This window comes from Canis lupus, chromosome 7 (genome assembly GCF_048164855.1).
Source record: "Canis lupus baileyi chromosome 7, mCanLup2.hap1, whole genome shotgun sequence".
NCBI classification, from domain to species: Eukaryota; Metazoa; Chordata; class Mammalia; order Carnivora; family Canidae; genus Canis; species Canis lupus.
In genome coordinates this window covers 36,549,759-36,573,167 of record NC_132844.1, presented here as the reverse complement: position 1 = coordinate 36,573,167, position 23,409 = coordinate 36,549,759, and the positions used below count along the sequence as shown (strand labels likewise).

Genomic DNA, 23,409 nt, shown 5'->3' with positions numbered 1-23,409 from the left:
TTTTAAATCCATTTACTGTATATTTATTAGGTGTCTACTATATACAAGTAAATTATTATTGAAAACGTTATTGATTTCTGAATGTTCTGTCGCAAAAGCTTTACATAGAGTACCAATTAGTTTTAAGAAAGAATTAGTCTTTGCTGTTAACACCAGCAAAACAACAATTACCACTACTATATTACCAAAGGGATGTATTAATATGCTAAAGGGCAAATTTTGTTACCTAATTTTGTTTTTCTGTATTAGTAGAGGTCAATCATGTGATAGTCAAAAATGACCCTCAAATCTCAGTAGTTATTTCTTGCTCAAGCTTCATGTCCAATGTAGGTTGGGGGAGGAGGGACCTACTTTAGTCATATAGGAATCTATACTGATGGAGCTCCATCTTTTCAGGTGGGAAAAGCTGGCGAATTCCTTCTATTAATAATGCACTTTCCTGAGCTAGTCATGTGGTACACTCAGCTTCAGGGGGGCAATAAACCCAGCCACAGGAGCATAAGAGGACCAGAACTCGGTGAGCAGTAGAGTGTCTGCTACACCACCTAACCTGTCTTTGTTTTTAATGAAATAATTTATCTAGATTTTGTGCTGGTTTATAATTATTTTTGGAAATGAAAAGTAATTAAAATAATCATGTTCAGTATAGATCAAATTCAGTTTGTACATAAGTATATTTCTTGAAGTGTTAAATATACACTTTTTAGTAGTTAAAATTACAATCTGGGATGTGATTATGCATTAAATAATTCAATATGTACACTTAAAATAGCTTTTGCCAGGATCACCATACTGTTTTAGAAATCTGGTATTTGTGTTAGTTAGATGTGTTATTTAGTAGTTAGGTGATCCTTGTTTCCCCATCCGTGCTGATTCCATCTTCCTCTTTGTTAATTTTCTCTATATTCCACTCTATTACATGGGTTTAAAAAAATATGGCTTTCCCCTTCTTATGGGTTTATAAATTAGCTCTAGGGTCAAAATAAGATCACTTTGGGTAATGTAGCAGAGGAGACAAAAGTTCTAACGTGGATACATTTCTCTTGCAAATGTAAAACCAAAGCTTTGCATTTTCCCTTAGGCCTCACCATCTGTAGTAAAGCTGTATGGAAGGGGGCCAGAAAGTAAAAAAAAAAACAAAAACAAAAACCAAAAAACCAAAACCAAAACCAAAAAAAAAAAAAAAAAAAAAAAAAAAAAGATAGGTGTTGGAAACTGTATGAGAACATTTTTTTAAACCCTAAAGACTGCTCTGTTTTGTTTAAACAAAGCCTTTCTTTTACCAAACATCCTCAGCAATTGTTAAAATTTTCCATATTGAACTGAATTGCTGGATAGTATTGGAATTAAAATGTTATTCCCTGGAACCAGTTATTTAGTTTTCCTGTAAAATAGTAGTGATTTGTCACATTTTTAAGGAGAGGTGTTTCTTGATCTAAAATATTTTAGGTATCTTGGGTTTAAGATTCTTTCACACCCCTTATGGGAAAGCATCCCTAACATGATGATGGGAATCCATGAGATACCACTACTGATTTATAAAAATTAAGTTTGCAACTTTTATAACATTTTAAAAAGAGAAAATCAAAGTAAAGTACTTTTTAAGATAAGCCACTTTATTGTATAGATTGTAAGGGATAAAAGCATTACTTGAATAAATTCAGGTGTGTTGGCAAAGGGGCAAATGTTTGTATAAGTGGTAATGGAAGTAAGATAAAACACTCCAGTAAAACACATGGAGGAAAATTATGGCATTTGGTATTTCCTGTGTATCTTAAGTAGTTATTATTTTATTTTCCTCCAACTTTTTATTGCACTAAAAATCATTGAGAGCACCCTAAGAAATTTAAGAACAATTATGGAAAACAATGACCCAAAGAAAACTATAAAATAACAAGAAATGAAGCAACATGTTCAAAGTGTTCAATGTAATTAAGTATTTTCCATGGAGAGTAAACTTTGACATGTGACTTGGCAATTGTGTTCTTTTGTATTGTTTAGTTGCTGCTCTATGGAGACCAGACTTACATCAGCTTAATAGTGAGGGACTTGGCAATTGTTTCCTTGACAGTCATTCTGAAATTCTTATACTAAAATAAGTTTTTGGTCATTTTTTTCAATTAAAAATTTTGAGAAAAATTCTTGTATGAGCCAATAAGATGATGAATGTAATTTAACTACTACTGCATTCTTCACATTTTATCTCTGTGTTGGAGTTTTAAGGAAGGTTACTAACCTCAGTAGATTTCCCAACTCTAGATGGTAGATAATAGTGGGTAGACTCAAATTTCTCTTTTTCCTTGAACTCTTTTGCTTTAGTATTTCCTGTAGCCATTTTAGCAAAGAAATGATAACTTTTAGGTTTTAAAGTTACTTCTGTCACTACTATGATTTTTCAGCAGGGTGGTGGGCAAACACATTATTGACACCATCAACAAGAACATTTTATACTTAAGAGAGAAAGGCGATTACTTAGTTATTATTTATAAACTCTCCTTCCTACCATTGGTCCATCATCCCTTTGGTTATGATTTTGTTTCTGTTGAGAGCAAGGAACAGAGAAAACAGTTGTGCCTCATTTGTCATTTCTACCTTTTTGTGAATGAGCTGATAAAATTCTTTCTTGTATTTTGTACAAATGAGAGAAGAACATAAGATATGTCACTGGTAGAGTCTGGTGGAGAAAGCAAAAGGAACCCAGAGAAAGGAGAATGGAGAAGGGCTGTAATAAAATGTCACCTACTTCCTAACCTTACTGAGAAATTATTTTATGTGTTAATAGCCAGCTTTGCAGAAATAATGAGAAAGTCAGTAGGAAACATTTTTGAATCCAACCTAGGTGCGCCCCCTTCATTTTCCTGGATTGATTTAAAGTCCCTTTAAATCACTTTTGGGGCAGTGTTGACCTAACTTCTTTCCAAACCAGTAAAATGTATTTCTCAAACACTCCAATGACTTGCTTTTTGAGTCCCTTCAGCTACACAATGATTGAATCATTTCTAAGTCATTGACTTTCAATTTTCAGGAAAATGGATCTCTTTAGTAGTCTACACAAAGACTATAAAAGCCTGGTTTGAATAAATGTTACAAGTTGCTAAGCATATGGATACAGACTGGATGGCACATTTATAATTCAATTGGTAACCAAATATTTGCTTTTCTTAAAGGAAGTGTTAGCATTGAACATTTCTTCCTGGATTGAGCTTAGGCTATATATGTGTGTGTGTGTGTGTATTTTTTTAAGCTGTTAAAAGATGTTTATGTGGTAAACAGCATCACCACCTGTCACCTGCCACTTAAGTCCTGAAGCAAACATTTCCTGGTCACACTATTAGAGCAGGTGAAGCCCAGGATGTGATAGCGAAAATATCCTGGACATTATTCTGTTGCTATCATTAGCTACCATAAGGAAGCAGCATGAGACCCTGGGAAGTGACTGCAACATTAACCAGACTTCCAGATGCTCTTGAGTATTCTTACTCCTGTGCTAGAAGGAAAAGAGCCCCTTGGAGCCCTGCCACTTTCTGCAGCTTTGGCAGCTGCTGGTGGCTGAGCCTAAGGGGTGGAGGATGGAGTTGGGACTGATTCTAGTTCCAGAAGCTATATGGGAAACATGTTTCCTTTCATGGGGCTTAAAGTAATTCTGTGAGGGAAAAAAGTTTCTAATTTTACTTTATTTGATTCTAAGAATTGTAGAATTAGATAATTATGGAATTAGAAGATATTTTAGACATCCAACTCTGTAGTTTTACAGTGAGAAAATTAAGATCTAGAGAGGGTAAGGGATTGCCAGACTGTGGAGCCAAGTTTGTATAGAGGCTGATGATTTTTGTCTCTGTTGATATTTGAATAGTTTTACTAAATTAGAGTCTTGATTTGGAATCAAGTATAGGAATTTCAGTCCTATATTTTGTTGTGTTGTGTTACATTATCACATTATGTTTTATGCTATGTTGAATGTTCCATTGTTGAACACAAATGAAATATTTCTAGGGCTATTTTCACCGTCTAGAGACCACAGAGCTGTTTGTTTTGTACCTCCTTTTCCAACAATATGGCTACTTTCTTCTTTTCCTTTTCCAAACAAATTCCTCACGCTCTAAACATTAAGTAGAGCTTAAACAAGAAGCAGAGTGTTTCTTAAGGTCCCTAAAAATGTGGTTCTCCCAGTTCTGTCTGTATGTATCCCACAGTGCCCTGTTTCAGTGCTCCAGAGACTGTCCCCTGCTAGACTCATGCAAGTAGCCGAGTGAGTGGTGGTGGCCCCATGTTCCAGTTCTTGGTGCTGCATCAGATACTCTGAGCCTCTGGTTTTCAATGAGACCTCCAGGAATGACCTCATAGCTTATGGCTTGGGTGTTTAGTTCTGTTTGATTTTCCTGTTTTGTCTATTCTCTCAGGCTCCTTTACCACTCAACCTGGTTAGTCCTGTTCCTGTATCCTGAGAAAGCAAATGTGTCTCTCCTTTGTTGCCTTGCCCCATCCCTAATTCTGTGAAAATCCTACTTTAAAATGCTTCACCATGATAGTCTTTTATGCCTTTGCAACGAAACGATTCAATTTCACATTTCCTATTATCTTGTTAATGTTATCAAAATTATCTCATTTGTTTGGTATATAGACCAAGCATTTTTTTTTCTTAATGAAACTTAATTACTGGTTAGATTGCTGATATTGCCTTTATTTATACACCTCCAACTGTCTGTACAAATGACAGATCATCAGGGTGCTTGAGTGACTCAGTTGGTTAAGTGTCTGCCTTCAGCTCAGGTGATAATCCTGGGTCTTAGGATCTAACCCAGAGTAAAGGCTCTCTGCTCAGCAGTGAGTCTGCTGTTCCCTCTCCCCCACACCTGCTCATGTGCTTCCTCTCTTTCTCTCTCTCTCAAATAATAAATAAAATCTTAAAAAAACAAATGGGGGACCATTAAAAACTGTTCACATGTATAGTCAGACACCTTTAGAGCAATTTTTCTTTTATCCTAAAATCACAGTGAAGTGTATTCTTCTAAGAGCTATTTGTTGAACAGCAATGTAGAATAATAACTCTCCTTGGCACCGTGAGAAAAAGTATTTTTAACCAAAGATTTTGAACTCTTATTAATCTTTCTCAGAAGCAGTTGTATGCAAATTCATAAAAGCTGAAGCTTTGTTTTAATTCAACCTTTAAAAAGAAGAAAATGACTGTCCCCTTTCCTAAATCTCTTCCTCTAGGTCCTTGGTCCTTAAGAGAACAATCAACATAGTTTAAGAATCACCATTTTAAACCACTAAATATTCACATGGGCAGCTTCAAAATTGGGAGTGTGTTATATTCCAAAAGAATGTAAATTAATAGTTTTAAACCCAGAATTTAAGATGTTTCTGGTCGGAAAGTAAGTCGGTATGGTATTTTTGGAGAGGGGAAGAATTTGGCAGTTTAAATTAATATTATTTTTCTCCTCTAATAAGATTCAGTAATTCCACTCCTAGAATTTATCCCTTGGAAATAAATGATCAGAAAAATGTCCAAAATGTGTATAAGTATGTAAATCACAGTGTTGCATGTAATAGTGAAATACAGAGAATAATTTATATGTTAGACAATAAGGCAATGCTCAGTACATCATGATACATTTAATGTGATGGAGTACTAAAGAGTTTTAAAAAATATAGTTATACCTTTTTTATTTGTGTCTGGCATAGAAACATGTTCATAATAAGTGACAGTATTAAAGAGAGTATGTATACTTTATAATCCCATTTTGGAATGTTCACCAGAATATTAAATGGTAAGTTAGAGATGATGTTGTAGTTATTTTGTTAGCTATATGCATTTCTTATTTTAAAACATTGAAGGGGTTGATTTTTTTAATATTTAATTATTTATTTTAGAGACACAGAGTGTGTCCACAGGTATACAGCGGGGAGGTGGGATGGGGGATGGGCAGAGGAAGAGACTCTTAAGCAGACTCCCCACTGAGCCTGCAGCTTATTGCAGGGCTGGATCCCACAGCACATGAGATTATGACCTGATCTGAAGTCAAGAGTCAGAAGCTGAACCCACTGAGCCATCCAGGTGCCCCAGAAGGTATGGCTTGTGTAGTCAGAAAAAAAGCAATGGTGCTATTTTTGGTATTTTTGTTAATCAGAGATTGTTATATTACCAGTTCCTATAGTCAGTTATTTCACACAGACAACAGAGAAAGTGTTAATGGTAGAAGTTCCTTTTCCACAGAATGTACACTTCCTTCCCTTTGCATTCTGAAATTAAACCTTGAATCTTTTGTTGCTTTTTAAATTATGTATGCACTATAGGCTATAGGAATGTTGAAACTGCAAGGGACTGAGTGGGTTCTTTTTGGTGACAGGCACTGCAGTGGCCAGGGGACACTTTGGCAGGTGCTCAAGAGGGCAAGCAGCCTCCAGTGATGGCGATAAGGTCATTCAAAAGTCACATGTTTATAAGACAAAGGCTTCTTGTATTAAATATCATCACAAAGTGATATCAACCCTAAATTAAATTAAATATCATCACAAAGTGATATCAACCCTAAATTAAACCCTATTCATCTAGGTTCCTAAGTCTTCTTACATGAAGCCAGCAAGGGGCTCTTTTGAAACACAGAATATAGCTCTCACTGGCATGAAAGATGAAACTCTCCTTAGTCATCCAGAAGCATTACCACAGTCCAGATGTATACAGTTTATATCTTCCAGCAAATGTCTGTGAGAATTATTTCCCCCCATAAGTATCAGATTATATTTTGCCAAGTTAACTCTTCCTGGCTGCACTTTGAGCCTCTAAGGATTCTGTAGTGCTATCGTGCAACTAGTCTAGTGGTAAAACGACCAGAATCAGAGGTAACTGATTAGCTAAAGAATGGAACCAACAGGTCAAATTCTCACCCAGTCTTTTAGCTAAAGGGCTCAGTGTCATCCTTAAATGAGAAGACAATGTTTTGTGTTTTGCTTAGAGAAACATATTTAATATATATGTTTATATCTGCATCTATGTTTATATCCCTATCAATCAATGTACATACACATGGGTGCATATACACACATATGTGATAAAATTCTCTCAATAAAGACAAGTAAGGAAGTTCAACTATGTCGGATTGTACATGACAACAAATGATAAAAAAGGGTCAGCAGTGGTTAATTCAGTAGTCCTGTGTACACAAATTTTCCTGTAGTAGATATTATAAGGGAAGTAAATATGAGATAATGAGGCTATCAAAAGAGTTCAAGAGAAGATAAAAGTTCAACATAGAGATTGGTCCTTGAGGAAAGACTTGAGGTCGTTAAGGGTCTTTCTGAGAAAATAGTAAGTGTGCATCATTGCAGAGGAGAGGTAAGCAATTACAAGTAAAGAAACAGTGGAAGAAAAGTAAAGGCAAAATGACTGATACGAGGAAGATGATAGGAAATTAGGTGAGGCTAGAACTCAGGTTCGAGAGGGAGAGTAAGTCTGGATGGACACAATGGTCGCTTATAAGAACAGTTCTTCATTTTATGGGAATTGCAGGATATTAATCATCCTTGGCTGCTAGATAATAAAAGCCAGTAGCTCTTCCTAGTCATTGTGACAACCAAAAATGCCCTGCAAGTTTCCAAATATCCTCAAAGGAAGATTTATCATCCTGCTTTAAGAACCATTGGGCAATATAATGAGAACTTCTGAGTGCCAGGATGCTGTCAGGATTTTTATGTGTGAAATAGTTCTGTTTTTATTTTCCTATTTCCCTCATGTAGACATGCTATAAAAGTATACTATTCTCCATGGTGTTTGCAATACATACACATCCATTATTATCTGTGGCTTAATCCAGTTTAGAGTTAATTTTGATTCCTCAGGCATCTATTACATGTTACTTTAATCTTACTTTATTGCTGTTTAGAATTATCTTTATTTATGGCAGGTTTGGGTGAAACTTCGGGGCACTAAGGGGTTTATCAAACATCTGGAACAATTTTTAAAAAATTTTGGATTTACTAAAACCCAAACATTCTGCCAAGCACCTCTTCTCACCCTTTTTCTCCAAACTTTAAAAACACATATATTTTAGAGAACATTGATTCCATGTGTTTTTAATTCATTTTATTTCATATCATCAAAATTTTAAAAAGTATTTGGTATCCAGGGTGCTCATTGAGACTTTCAAATAAATAGTTTTTAACAACTTAAAAAATGTCACATGAATATATTGAAACAGGAAAAAGATAAAATTTTGATGGAGACTGGTTGGGAATGAAATTTGGCAAAATTATTTTCCACACTATAGTGTTCCATCCAACTTCTAGTACACAATCTGGAGAAAATAAATTAGGTTATTTAATCTAAAAAAACCACTGTATCAAATTTTCTATACTAAGTCATATATATCATCATCAAGAAAATATTAAGAAATGAACTTGAATCAAATGATCTATTAATTCTTAATATTGAGGATTTTTTTTTTAACCATATTGGTAACATTACCATACTGGTAATAATGATGTAAGAAACTCTTAGGGCAGGGGTGCCTAGTGGCTCACCGGTTGGGTGGCTGCCTTGGGCTCAGGTCGTGATTCCGGGATCCTGGATTGAGTCCTGCATCAGGCTCCTGTGAAGAGCCTGCTTCTCCTTCTGCCTGTGTCTCCATCTCTTCCTCTCTCTGTGTCTCTCATGATTAAATAAATCTGAAAAGAAACTCTTAGGGCAAATTGGAAAATGTGAGAAGCAACAAGAATAATTGAAATTTGAGAAAGATAATGAATTTAGTCATGAGTTAGCTTAAGGTTGTGATATGTTAGTTACTCTTATGATTTGAGAGATTGAAAATTAGCTTGCTGGTGTTCATTGATGATAAATTTATAAAAACCCACACACAGAGTATCTATCCATTTATATATTAATGTAAAGTCCATTGTAGCACTTAGGCTGAGGCAGGTGAGTTGAGTGACAGAATGGTTAAAGCCTCACTTAAAATCTCTGTAGTTAAGTAATTGAAGTGATTTTCAGGAAGATTACAGAGATAACCTTTGAGGATATAAGAATAAGAAGTCTAAAGTTATACTGAAGAGTAGAGATGTAAATTATTTAACAAACTTGGTGAAAAATGTTAAGTATCATTAGTATGGGAATGTAAATTTAAATGACATACCAGTTTTCACTTCATTATCAGACAAGATGTTTAAACTAAGAATGTCCTATGATCTTCCATATTTTTCTTCAATATTATTCAATATCTTCAGTGGAAACATTCATGAATTGCTGATAGAAAAATGAAATATATTTGAAGATGCATATCAGGATGTTCTATCATTTCCATGGGTAAAAGGTGACCTAGGAGAGCAGAATTAGGACAAGTTTTGATGTTCTTCATCTTACAGGTGAACAATGATGGAGAGCTGGAATCCAAAGGAAACAGGACTTCCTCCCACTGGGAAAAGCTGATTAAGAACAGCCACGTTGTCTCCTGAGGGAAACATGGGAAACAGGAAGCAGGAAAGTTGTCCTGAGCCCAGAGATTGAGCTGACTCTCCCAGCTCTAGCCCTTCTAGCCCTTCCAGTAATGGGAGTACAGAGCCTTATATCAAGCTCAAGGAAACACTATGCCATGCCAAGCATTGCCAGCTCCAGTGCTTCAGCTCTGTCAACATTCTGCACTACAGTTAGGTTGGGTTATATGAGATTCTCATTTTTGTAGGTCACAAATGATTGGATATTGGCAATTTTAGAAGGTTCAATCTAATAGTTCTCAGGCCATAGTGGTTCTAAGAAGGGTGGGTCAAAACAGCTTTGGGTTTGTACCTTGTATGTTAGTTTGGGTCTCTCAAGAAGCAGAAGTCAAAATGGAGTTAAACATGCAGGATATTATTAGGGAAAAATGCCTATATAAAGGAGAGAAATGGGAGGGTCACCAGAATTTGATCCCAAGTGAAGGAAAGAGAGAGAAAAAGGTTGGGTGCAAAGCTCCTAGATTGCTGTACAGTGTAAGGAAGACTTGGGAGTTCTTCAAACAAAATCAGCCAAAAAAGGAGTCCTATGTCTCCCAGAAACAGATCATTGGCAAGGAGCAGCCAGTGGGAGGTCTGGCCTTGGCACAAATGCAGGGATAGGTTTCAGAATGGACCATTGGGGCCTGGTCTCAGTTAATTGTACTCCTGTAGGTGGAGGTCCACCAGGTGTATTTTTGTGGCCACCACACCATAAGACTCAGGAAGTATGGATGATACCGTAACTTGGCCTTGGCCTTGCTCACTGTCCCTTCATTTTCTACTCTTAACACTTTCTAGGGGTCTTCTTCCTGACTGCTCCCAAGGTCATGCAAATATACCTTGACTTTTATGGAAGGAAGTTAGGGGCAGGGAAAGGGTCTCTGGTCCTTTCTGTTCCAGAAAGTCATTGGCTCCTTTTCCAAATTGGCTCACCCCTTTCCAGAACTCTGTGTAGCAGAGAAGGGATTGCTTTAACAAAAGTTCCCTATTCCTTATTTTCAAGGGTGAGATTCAGTGTGACAAAGATCTGCAAAACTAATAGAGGTCATATGCTTTGCATAATCTTTTGAATGTCTACACAGAGTTTCGAGCCACTTTGTTTCTTCCATGAAGGGAAATGCCTTGATAGGGCTCCCAGTTGCAAAGCTAACAGCCTATTACAAGAAATTCTATAACAGTAATAAAATTAACACATACCAAATGTGCAAATAAAACTTTATATTACAAAATACCCTTTATAAATAGCATTTAATTTTCATTATTTAAATATGAAATTTGAAAGCAAAATTCATAAACAGCATATAGATGTGCTGGAGTAGGAAATACAAGAAGATTCACTTTAGAACTGAGTTTTTACTGGAAAAGGTAAAATGGAAATTGAACAATTATTGATGTAGACAGAAGCTTATTTCACTCTGGTTTAGTTTTTTGCTAAGGGCAAAAAGTGTATGTGGATTGGGAGAAAAGTTAACTGAGTTATCTGGGTAATTTCTCTCCCTACTATAGAGCAGATCTTTTGGGGAGACTTTTAATCATGATCTTAAAAAGCACATGTATGTTAAACTTAGGTTAAAAAAAAAAAGAGTAAAACCCTCAAAATACATGTTGAAAGGGAGGATAAAATCTTTTTCTTGAGGAGGAGACTCACACCATCCACATAAAACATCCAGGAGATCTGGCAAACATGCCCTTACACGTTCCTTACACTAGACGCAGTTCTTCCATTCACTCATGGACTCACGTCTGTTGGCCACCCATGCTCCCTGAAGACAGTTTATGGCGCTGGATTGTATCAGCAAGGCATGATGGATGATCAGGGACATCACCAGGGAGGGAGTACTCTGCCTTTGGCTTGGTTTAGAGTCAGATGTGAAGGAAAGAAGAGCAGTAAATTTGGAAACTATGCTGGAAGACACTAAAATTTATTTTTAATCTCTGTAAGTTCCAAAGAAGGAATAAAACCTGAAAATATGACGATGAGATGATTGCACTAATTTGTAAAGTAATTTATCAGAACATGGGGATTGGGAGTTCAGCTTTGCAGGCATGGGAGACACCTAGGAAGGACTGCATTTTAACTTCCTCATTTGGGAGTTCTTAAATAGACCTCAAACTGATTTTACAAGTACAACTGGACAGGCAAAGAAAGTATAATCTTCTTTATCCTCTTTTGTGATCCCTCTAGATTTTGATGTGATGTTGGAACAAAATCTCCTTAAATAGGTTAAACAGAAATGAAGATGACTTAACACACAGCAAATAAATTTAATTAAGAATGCTGAATCTAACAGCATCACAGAAACTTAACACATTTTGAAAGTATGTGCCACTTTTTTCTTTTCTTTTTCTTTCTTTTTCTTTTTTTGCCTATGCCATCCATTAATAAAGCTACATTTGGAGCTGGGAGCTGTGAAGAAATATTTTTGCAAAGATGATTGTGGGATTTTGTTGATTCTTGTGTTACCTTGTCACTCACTGAGTTTGTGCTTGTGTCTACTGGCTTTGCTGACTGCATTTTTGTGATAATACCTACTTATTTTTTTAAAAGATTTTTATTGAGAGAGAGAGAGAGTGAGAGAGAGAGAGCATGAATGGGGGAAGGAGGAGAGGGAGAAGACTCCCAACTGTGGGGCTCTATCTAATCCCGGAACTCTGGGATCATGACCTAAACCAAAGGCAGACACTTACCTGACTAAGCCACCCAGATACCCCAGTACCTACTTATTTTTAAGGAATTTTCAGTAGATGGTGCAAAGACCATACAATACTCCAGTGATGCTATTGCAAGGTGAATATGATCCTGAACTAGCAATTAAGTTTACACTTGTAGAATAAAAGTCAAGAAGAGCATTTCATAACTATTTCAACAATTAAAATAAGTTGGTGATGATGTGATATATGCAAAACCTGTGCTGGATATAATAGTGGATACAAAATTGCATTATTTATAGATCCTGGCAGTTACTGATTTGTAGTTCATATGGAAGATTAGAAATGTACCCAGATAATTCAATTAGAAAGTATAAAATGAGAAGTATTGTTAAAATATTATGGATAGTTTGGGCAATTCATAGGACATGAGAAATTACTTGCATGCATGTGTATCGGAAGTGAGGACCTCAGTAGAGATAGGGGAAAGGATTCAAGGAAAAAGAAAGCATCAACAAATTGCAGTGTTAGAAATGTGTAAGTGATTCAAATGGGCAGGTGTAAAGGAGTCATTAAGAATAACATAGTGGGAAATAATGTTGGAAACAGAGGATATTGGCCATATCACAGAGGTCTGAGAATGCTAGGAAGATATTGGTTTAGGTAATAAGCTAGGTAAGTGGCTCAATGAGAATTGTGATTAGGAAGAGTGTACTATAAAATAGATTATGACTGAGGGAGATTTTGAGGATGGAGAACCCTACAGGGGAGGCCTTTCTACATATCATAGACGATAGGTGATAAGGAGCCAGTTAAGACAGAGGAAGTGCTAACAAAGATGAGAGACTTAATTTGGAAAGATATCACAGAAGCAGAATTTATAGAATTCATTTAAAACTTGGGTATGGAGGATAAGAAAAAAGAATTGAGAGATGATGCCACATTGTAAATCTTGGTGCTTGGGATGATGGCCACACATAGTAGGAATGGAGAAGTCAAGAGGAGGAGCAGGTTGAGTAGAGAAGGGAAATAAGTGTGAAGTGCAAGTGGGACAGGTGGAGAGCTTTAGGAGGCAGCTGGACAAACTCAAAAGAAGTTTAGAAAGATAACATGACTTGTATTTCAGATTTGGAGACTGTCTTCATAGACGTGTTAGCTGAAGGCAAGGGATTGGATAAATTTTCCAAGAGGGAGATAGTTGTAGAAATAGAGGGGAAAATGGAATGAAATTTAGATCATAAGGTCCTACATTTCAGGAACTAAAGAAAGAAAGAAGAAATCAGCAGAGTTGTGGGAGGAGACCCAGAGAACTGGTTCTCAGTGGCAAAGGGAAAAGTAGACAAAAAGAAGATGATCACCAGATGAGAATGGGAAAACGAGGAAAAGACCATTGAATTTTGATATTTGTGCATTCAGATTTCAAGTCCTCTGGATTTTTCTTTGAATGATTTTGCAGGGGGAGCTGGAACATTCTTAATGTATATTATGCCTGCCCTAAGCTAGGCAGCTTGCCTTATTTTTCTTTTTCTTTTTCTTTTTCTTTTACTTTTTCTTTTTCTTTTTCTTTTTTTCTTTTCTTTCTTTTCCTTTCCTTTTTCCTTTTCCTTTTCCTTTTCCTTTTCCTTTTCCTTTTCCTTTTTTCTTTTCTTTCTTTTCTTTTCTTTTCTTTTCTTTTCTTTTCTTTTCTTTTCTTTTCTTTTCTTTTCTTTTCTTTCTTTCTTCTTTCCTTTTTTTTTTTTTTTTTTAGCTTGCTTTAAAAATGTGCCCTAGACCTGGGATCGAATCCCACGTCGGGCTCCCGGTGCATGGTGCATGGAGCCTGCTTCTCCCTCTGCCTGAGTCTCTGCCTCTCTCTCTGTCTCTGTGTGTGACTATCATAAATAAAAAAAAATAAAAAATAAAAATGTGCCCTAAAAGAATTTTCAGCATAATGTATAAGGCCTCATTTTCAATTTTTTTTAAGATTTTATTTATTTATTCATGAGAGAGACAGAGAGGCAGAGACATAGGCAGAGGGAGAAGCAGGCTCCCTGCTGGGAGCCTGATGTGGGACTCAATCCGAGGACCCCAGGATCACACCCTGAGCAAAAGGCAGACACCAACCACTGAGCGACCTAGGTGCCCCCATTTTCAACTTCTTTACTAATAACCATATGCTAATTTTTCTTATGGGGAGGCCCCATACCAGGTTCTTCCTATGTATTATCTTAATTTTTATAATGAAGTATGTAGTTTTATTCTGCCATTTGACAGATGAACATGGAGAGAGTAAATAATTTGTCTAAAGTCACATTGGCAAATGAACAAGTATATCTTCTGGTCCTTAGTCTTAACTACATTGTTTCCCTGCTTCCAAGTGCTTTCACACGCACAAAAAATGTGTATTTGTGATATTGGTAGGTAGGCGATTTTTATCAAGTTGCTTTAGAATAGAAGGTGAGATGGCTTGTTTGATAATGTTTTGTGTATATTTTCTTATTAATGCATCTTTTTTGGCCTTCCTTCATTTTTTTTTATCCATATAAATGAGCCAAATGTTTTGGTCATGATGGAAAAGTCTTAGATACATTGTATTTTTATATCTAGGTCTAGAAATAGCCAAGAGATACTGGATACAGTATGAGATATAGGGCATTAAAGAAAAAGAAAAGCAGTTTTCTACCCTGGTCTTTCAGAAATATGACTTTAAGTTCTCATTTACCATTTACCAAGTCCAGAAATATGTCACTTTGGTTTCACATAAAAGGACAGTGAAGAAAACAGCAAATCTATATGACTATAAAGAAGTTGAGAGTGAAGTAGGAAAAAATAGTACTTTTTAAAGATTTTTATTATTTTTTATTTTAAAAAATATTTTATTTATATGACAGAGAAAGAGGGAGAGAACACAAGCAGGCGGAATAGCAGGGAGAGGGAGAACCAGGCTCCATGCTGAGCAAGGAGCCCAACATGGGACTCAATCCCAAGACCCTGGGATCATGACCTGAGCTGAAGGCAGATGCTTAACCAACTGAGCCACCTGGGCGCCCCGATTTTCTATTTTTAAGAGCAGTAAGTTATTTTTATTTTTATTTTTATTTTATATTTTATTTTTTTTGAATTTTTATTTATTTATGATAGTCACCCAGAGAGAGAGAGAGAGGCAGAGACATAGGCAGAAGGAGAAGCAGGCTCCATGCAGCGAGCCTGACGTGGGATTCGACCCCAGGTCTCCAGGATCGCGCCCTGGGCCAAAGGCAGGCACCAAACCGCTGCGCCACCCAGGGATCCCAGTAAGTTATTTTTAGAAGAATCCCATTTTGATTGAATCCCTAGTCATAATTCATTTGATGACTACAGAGTTATTTGAACCTTACAATGATTTTTCATTAGAAAAATATGCTTCCCTATTGCTGCAACAGTGGACTTGACCACTCTGCCTGTTGAATTGGTTGGTTATTTGGACAAATACACCCATCTAGAAATAGATTATGCAGAATATGAAATATTTGGTTTCCTACTACCTACCCCACCACGTGGTTTTGCCTTTTCTTAGTGTTCTTTGTATTTCCACCAAAAGACAAAAGCAAGGGAAATTTGGGAAGATTGGAGAGCCATCTTGTTTTGGTCATCATCCTTCAAGTAGGGGTATTTAAAAATGTGCCATCTCTTTCCTCTTTTCATCACTGAATCCAGAATTGGCTTTTCTAATACTTTGGCAGTGTTTACCTGTACTGAGTAGCCCATGTAGTTGACACCAGCTGCAATTAAGATTTATTCAATGTGATATTTCACTTTATCAAATATTTTTTTTTAAAGATTTTATTTATTCATAAGAGACAGAAAGAGAGAGAGGCGAAGACACAGGCAGAGGGAGAAGTAGGCTCTCTGCAAGGAGCCCAGTGTGGGACTTGATCCCTGATCCTGGGATCATGCCCTGAACCGAAGGCAGATGCTCAACTGCTGAGCCAACCAGGCGTCCCTCAAACTTGTATTTCTCTGTTGCTTTGAGGAAAGGGTAACAGACTTATCCATTTGATATGTTTGGGAAAGATGGAGATGGGTGATGTAACCTTATTCTAGGTATTTATTGACAGAACTTATTGAGTGACTGCCATTTGCCTGGGACCATACATGCAAAGACATGGCCCCTGTCTTCAGTCGCTTTGACTTCAGATGTCTTAATCTTATGAATAAATATGTGCAAATATGTAATTTTGGCAATATCTTACATTAACTAAACTTTTTATTTTGTGTCCTGTACATTTGGCCTCAAAGTTGTGTTTAGAGAGATTTCATTGTATGGGGATTTGGAGAAAGAAACTTGCATGAATATTTATGAAGAAACTGTTTGGAAGGCATTCTTTATCATTTCCTTCTACTTTATTTTAAAAATCAGACTTAGAAATAACCTCTCATCTAGAACTGGGCTTTCTTAATAGATATTTGACATACATTGTTCCATTTTTTTGTTGAGTGACTCTACAGCAGTGTTTGGTGAAAACTGAATTTGAACATTTAAAAAGTTAATAAATGAGTCTTTATATCTTTAACACCTAGCCAAATCCTTGTTCATTGAATTAGTGGAGCTATGTGGCCCTCTAATATTATAAATAGGGCAAAGGATAATGATTTTTTAAAAAAAAATCCCCTGGGACATTTAATGTACTAAAGATTCCAAACATTTAAAAATACCCTTCTTTATTTATTTCTGTATTTGTATTGTGCTTTTGACTTTATTAAAGCATATATCTTATTAATCACTCTTCAGAAACTCTTTTAAGCTTAATGGAATTATATAATAAATATAAGTAATGAAATTTTAGGAAATATATTTTATAGTAACATCTTGCTTTCTTGCATTAATTCCGTTAATTTGGATTACTAAAAAGTTGTCATATTTGTCAATGCCTGTATTTTTCTTCTTACATGTATATAATGTGTGTAGTTTATCTAACAAAGATCAATTGAGATTTTTTTATGTATTTAAGTTCAGTGCTTATAAGTAGTGAAACTAAATAGTAAAAGTCATAGAAAATAATTAGAAGATATAATGATTTAAATCAATTTATGTAATATAATTTAATAAAATAATTTAAATAAGTATCATGTAAACTTTCTAATAGTAAGTTCTATGGGATGGGAAAATGATTTCCTAGCATGATGTTGAGAATACAGTTCTCCCTAGACATTTGGACGGGAATTGATGAAGTACTAAAATACATGGCAGGAAAGAAAGGCTAGACTGAAGAACCCTTGGGTGAATAATCTGTTATGTCTTTTCCATCTGCTCTGTGCTGTTCACATTTTGCACTTCTCTATGTAAAGTCAGTCAGCCACTGGAGGTCTCTGTTTCTCTGTACAATTTTAGCAAGATGAGTATGTGTCATTATTTATAAAAAGAACTCTTCCCACAAAAAACACATTGGTATTGAATAAGAGCAGTTGATGGGCTGCATTTCTGTCTTTAATAGAGAATGCATGTAGTTCTAGATACTACAGTAATAGCTTTCATTTAAATGGACAAGATATGTGGTTATTCTAATGTATGAGATTAGATAAATATTCTCATTCAGGAATATTCAAGCAGCTTTGTCTTCAGAGAAGTGACAGAGCATTAATTACAATTGATGAATTGATTTATCTTATCTCATTTTACATGTGGAAAACTTAACATTTTTTTTCAAAATAAATAAAATAAAAACTGGGTATAAAAATCCTTTTCCTAAAGTAAGGATTTGAACAAATTAAGAGAATATTTACTTGTAAGTTATCTTTAAATATATTTCCAGACTAATAAAAGTTCCAGTTGAAACTATGCAAGGTTTGAAATAGTGAAGATGTTACTATTTCTGGCAGCAGTGTTTCATAACCACAGAGATTAATGTTGGAGTTTAATTTCCATGTAAAAGTCATTTACTGAACACTTCCTTTTTGAGACAGGGTGTATGGAGTACACAGGTGAGGAACTCGTATGTTCTGAAGGAATTTCTAGAAGGTGAGAATATGCTAAAGGTAAAAGAAGGTGTGACTTAGCACAAATAAGGTGCTGTGGAGACTCAAAGATGGAAGAGATCACATCTTCACCAACAATATTAGAAAAAACTCTGTGTGTTGTCATTGAGGTGAAAGAGATTTTGATAACAGTTATCTGAGAGGAAAGGACCAGGGGAGTATAGAGTAGATTTAGGGCATAGGAGATGGTACAGATTGATTACAGGATGAAGTATGTGACTTGCAGTGATGTGATTAGGGTTTCATATATCAGCCTGAGGATTTTGAATTTTATTTAGAGGGGCAAAGGAAAGAATACATCTTATGATTAATAAATGCCAATCTTAAGCCATGCTCTGTGCTATTTACCTTGTTCATAATAACACTTCTAAATATTATTGGCATTTAATGGATGAAGATGTGGAGGAATAGAGAAATGAAGTAGTATACCTAACATGCCAATTTTGTAGTCAAACTGAATAAGGGAAAAAAAGATATACACATAGCTTATTTCATCAAACCTAAAATGCTAGTAGATAGGAAAAATGATACCAAATTAAATGAAGACACACTATTGATTATAATACATGCCACTATTTTAGAGATGTTAAAATATGTATTTTTTATTATTATTTTTTAAAGATTTTCTTTGAGAGAGAGAGAGCTTACACAGACGAGGGGACCAGCAGACAGAAAAGACAACTCCCCATTGAGCAGGGAGCCCAACATGGGGCTCGATCCTAGGACCCTGAGATCATGGCCTGAGCTGAAGACAGATACTTAACCAACTGAGTCACCCAGGCACTCTAAAATATATATATTTTAAGATTGTGTTTTTGAATGCAGGAAAAACTTTATTTTCATGAAAACAGGAAAAAGGAAAGCTGGTCACCCAAAGTACAACTCAGGAAGAGTAAACTGTGAGCAAAGAGCTCTTAGTTGTAACAATAATTTGCTATCTTTACATAGTATTTTGTAATTATCAAAGTGTTTCCATATATTATTATTTCACGTAAGACTCACAAAAACTGTATATATTAATGTTTCTCTTTGAAAACATGAAAAAGTAAGCTGTAGAATATGATGTCTGGTATATTCTACTTTTTAAGAAAATTGCATGCTATATAATGTAATACACATTTTTTATTTGTAAAAATTATATACTGTTTCACACACACATTCACATAGAAAAATGTGGAAGGATAACACCTGAATATAGTAGCTTTAATCAGAGTGGGAGAGTGGGAAGTGCAAAAAGAACAGAGTTTCACTTTATATAATTTCACATTGTTTGAGAGTTTTACAATAAGCATGTATTATTAAAATCCAGTACAGATTTTTCAAAAAAAAAAAAAACAACCACAATAAAGACTCAGGGGCCCAGAGAGTTTCTGTGATTTTACTAAGGTGGCATTGATAGTAGGTGGAGGAGAGAAACACTCTGTCTTAAGAACTTCACACTCCTTACTTCTGTGGACATTGCGGGAGGCCAGCAGTGACCTACTCATTCAACAGAACACAACAAAGGATGCATGGAAAGTGATGTGATTGGATATTTGACCTTAAAAGGGAAAATGACCCTTGGGGAGTTACATTGTATGTTCAATTGGCTTCTTGAAGTAGTCATTATAATGCAGCTGAACTAAAAAAATATGAATACAAAGGACAGCTTTGAAGGAGAAAGTCAATAAACAGGACTCCATATGAAGATGTTTATGGTTAAGGGTGTTGAAAAAAGAAATTATCCTATCTACATAGCCCAGTTTATAGTAATAGATGTTCATTGACTGGGTGTGTATGAAAGGTAAAGAAAGCAAGGACCTCTTTGGACAATTTTAGCAAGCATTCATATTCAAAAGAGACACAACTTAGAAATCTCAGATATTTTTGAAAAGTGATTTTTAAATATGTCTAAAGCCAGGGGACCCCGGGTGACTCTGCAGTTTAGCGCCTGCCTTTGGCCCAGGGCGCCGTCCTGGAGTCCCATGATCGAGTCCCATGTTGGGCTCCTGGCATGGAGCCTGCTTCTCCCTCTGCCTCTGTCTCTGCCTCTCTCTCTCTATGTCTATCATGAATAAATAAATAAATAATCTTAAAAAAAAAAATATGGGCAGCCCCAGTGGCTCAGTGGTTTAGCACCACCTGCAGCTCAGGGTGTGATCCTGGAGACCTGGGATCGAGTCCCATGTCAGGCTTCCTGCATGGAGCCTGCTTCTTCCTCTGCCTGTGTCTCTGCCTCTCTCTCTCTGTCTGTCTCTCATGAGTAAATAAATAAAATCTTACAAAAAAGATATATATCTAAAGCCAAGTGAAGGGATTTTAAAGGTGAATTCCTCTTATTATCCCTCAGAAAACTATCTTAAAATACTTTCTCCATCCATCTCACACTACCTCAAACATTACTGTTCAGCAGCTACTTCAGCCCCCTGTTATACTTTCTCAAAACTTGCTAGTATTCAGTTTCCACACTCCACACTGGCTCTTCCTCTTCTTTTCACCTCTTTCTATTCTTTTGGTTTATTTTCTCTCACTAGAGTGGCTACTCATTAGCCACAACACACCAAAGGCTAAGGAAGCATATACTGAAACCTCCTTGGAAAGGAGGCCTCCTTGGAAGGAAGGCTTTGGAAATACTTACATAATCAGAATATACTGGGGTCCCATGTGGCCCAGAGTCTGTGTCATATCACTGTCAAAGAAACAGCAGTCTGACTCTAGAAGCCAAGATAAATAGTGTTGATCTTTCAGTGTTTTTGAAAGAGCATAGTGCAGAGGTTTCATACAGCACGTTATGTAGAAAGTTCCCTCAAAAATATTTCTACATCTCCCTCGCTCCCTCAAGTATCCCATTTGAGGCAAAGGTTAGAAATCCCCAAGTACAGGAGTTCATCAGATCACCGCTTGAGAGAAGGTTGAGAGTGGGAGGGTGGGTTGTGATCTGCCTGATAAAAGGTTAATTCTTTCATTTATTCAACTGACAAATGTTCATGAAGTCCCAGCTGGGGACTGGACACTGTGATAGGGACTAGGGACACTATAATAAATACGACATTTGTAGTCTGCTACGGAAGAAGACACTGAACATAAAAATTGTGATGAGTGTTATAATAATATCTTACATATATTGAATGCTAATTTTGTGCAGGTATTATGCTAATGGTTCTATGTTTACTCAGTTTAGTTGTCTAATATTTTCAAGAAACCAATGTGATAAATACTGTTATTACCTCCATTCTACAAGTAGAGAAACTGTGTATTATGTAATAACTTACCCAAGGTCACACATTTAATAAATGTTGGAGCTAGGATTTGAAACCAAGTTTACCTGATTTCTGATCTGAAGTTCTTAGCCAATATTAAAGTGCTGTTACTTTCTAGCAGGGAGGGAGGAGAAAAATGGTGGCATCATTGAAACTGAAAGACTCTGCCTTCACCATTCAGAAGTTGGGCTGTCAGTCAACAGCTGACCTCAGGGAATCAAGAAAACTGACTTTGCAGAGGAAGACCCTTTGGATCTGGGTCCCAGAGCACTCAGCTGAAGATCTGCAGAGTCTGTGAAATAGACAGGTGGCTTGGCCCATAATTTGAGAAGCAAGGTAAGGAAGGGGAGGTCCAGTCTGGGGAGAGACCCTATGGTGCATATGTGATCAAGCATTTAAAAGACTAGCATTTTGTAAGATATCCCATTTCTCTTTGAGATGTAATAAACTCAACAAAGTCACAGCCTAACAATCCTGGGGTAAAATGCAACTCACCAGCTGTGTGGGTAGGTACTTAGCTTTTCTGGGCCTCCATTTACTTATGTATAAGATGAGTAATTTCAGGTTTAAAACTAATAAGTCTAGGTAGTTATAAAGATTGTGGTAAATTTTTTTATAAAAGTTACTTGGTCCTCAAAACAAATTGATCCAGTAACAGGTACAGAGTATACCCTGCAAAAAATGATGGCTATTATTACTGCAGACTGTTTATAGGTTAAATGCTTGCTGTGTTGTTTTCTTTGAACCAGATTTCTTTCTAGAGCTTTGTTTTTGAGAATGCACACAAATAGATTCTGTTGGACTATCCAGTATACAATGTTTTTGGCATATGAGTTGAGGCATTATTAATTTTTATTGTTACTTTCATCAATACCTATAGCTAACGTTTATGGAGCACTTACCATGTCAGAAAGTAAGCCAGGAAGTTTACGAACCCTATGGCACTTCATTATCACAGAAAATTTATGAGCTGGTCGTTATTAGTAATTCTTTTTTAGAAACAAGGATACTGGGGTTCTGAGACTTAAGTGACTTGCCCACAGGCTGGTAGATTTTGGTGCCTAATTTTGAACTCATTTCTGTCTCCTCTGTTTCAGAGGAGATATTTTCAAGGAGGTGAGCTGATCTCTTGGGTGGGCAGTTTGGCAGTTAGGGCTTCTCTGTGTACACATTTGTGGTCTTCTTCCTGAGCCCTCTGGTTATAAGCCTCTCCTTGATGCATGTCTGGGTCTCCAGAGAGGAGCAGGATCACCCACTTGCAGGAGAGGGGAAGGTAGGTCTACTCCAGGAGGGCTGGGGCTTTTAATGTGTGTGAAGTATTTCGCGCTCAATGTCTCATCTAAAATCTTTTAACATGCCCATGGACCTCTCAAGGTAAAGTATCAGGAAAGGATGAATGTCTAAGGAATGGCAAGGCTTGGGTAATTCAAAGCTGTGTAGTGAGAGCATCCAGCCACTCAGGCTCCATTTCTTCCTGGAAAGTTTTCTTTCTTTTTTCTTTTGGATACTCTATCTGACTGGGATTATCACATTTTGATTTTCTTGGAATGCTTCAGAGCTTGATGGAAAATGGAAAGCTAGTTTGAATGTTCTTTCCCTTCTCAGGGACTTGGAATCTTGTTACTGTAAGGTTTTAGCTTTCCATGATTTGTTTTTTAATGTTGTGGTCTTCATGGAACTAAAGAATGCATAAAGCTATCATTTTGCTTTCCTGGGATTTCTGTTATTCCTGTTATTGTTTATAATTTTTAACTTACTCTATTTCCAAAAAATGCATTTGAGGTGGTTTCTAATTTGAAATAAATATAATACAGTACAATTATAAAAAAGACTTTCAAATACAGATCTGACATTGAGTAGACAGTGAAAAATAGATATAGTGATTATCTGGGATGAGTAAGTTATTATGTCTGAGATTTAAATTTAACTTTGAGCTTCTTGGGAAACAAGGTAAGGACAATATGATAGATTTTATAGCCTTTCTAAACTGAAAAAGTATATAGGTTGTTTCTGTAGAAGAGAATTCTTCCTGGACAAAAATTCTAGTAGAAGAAATGTGTGT

At 36.2% G+C, this 23,409-nt stretch overlaps 1 long non-coding RNA gene across 12 annotated transcripts in view; it reads right to left on the bottom strand.

The window, feature by feature from the left end:
• LOC140636763 (uncharacterized) overlaps positions 1 to 23,409 on the bottom strand; it is a 108,508-nt gene that overhangs the window by 66,273 nt on the left and 18,826 nt on the right. For 9 of the 12 annotated variants that reach the window (XR_012033983.1, XR_012033980.1, XR_012033981.1 and 6 more), the window contains exons 2-3: positions 9,129 to 9,443; positions 8,521 to 8,677 (exon numbers count right to left, since the gene is read on the bottom strand). This is a non-coding gene — a long non-coding RNA (uncharacterized lncRNA). Of the gene's footprint in view, positions 1 to 8,520; positions 8,678 to 9,128; positions 9,444 to 11,206; positions 11,317 to 20,725; positions 20,802 to 23,409 lie in introns of all 12 variants that reach the window. The other 3 variants (XR_012033979.1, XR_012033978.1, XR_012033973.1) reach the window with 3 other exon arrangements.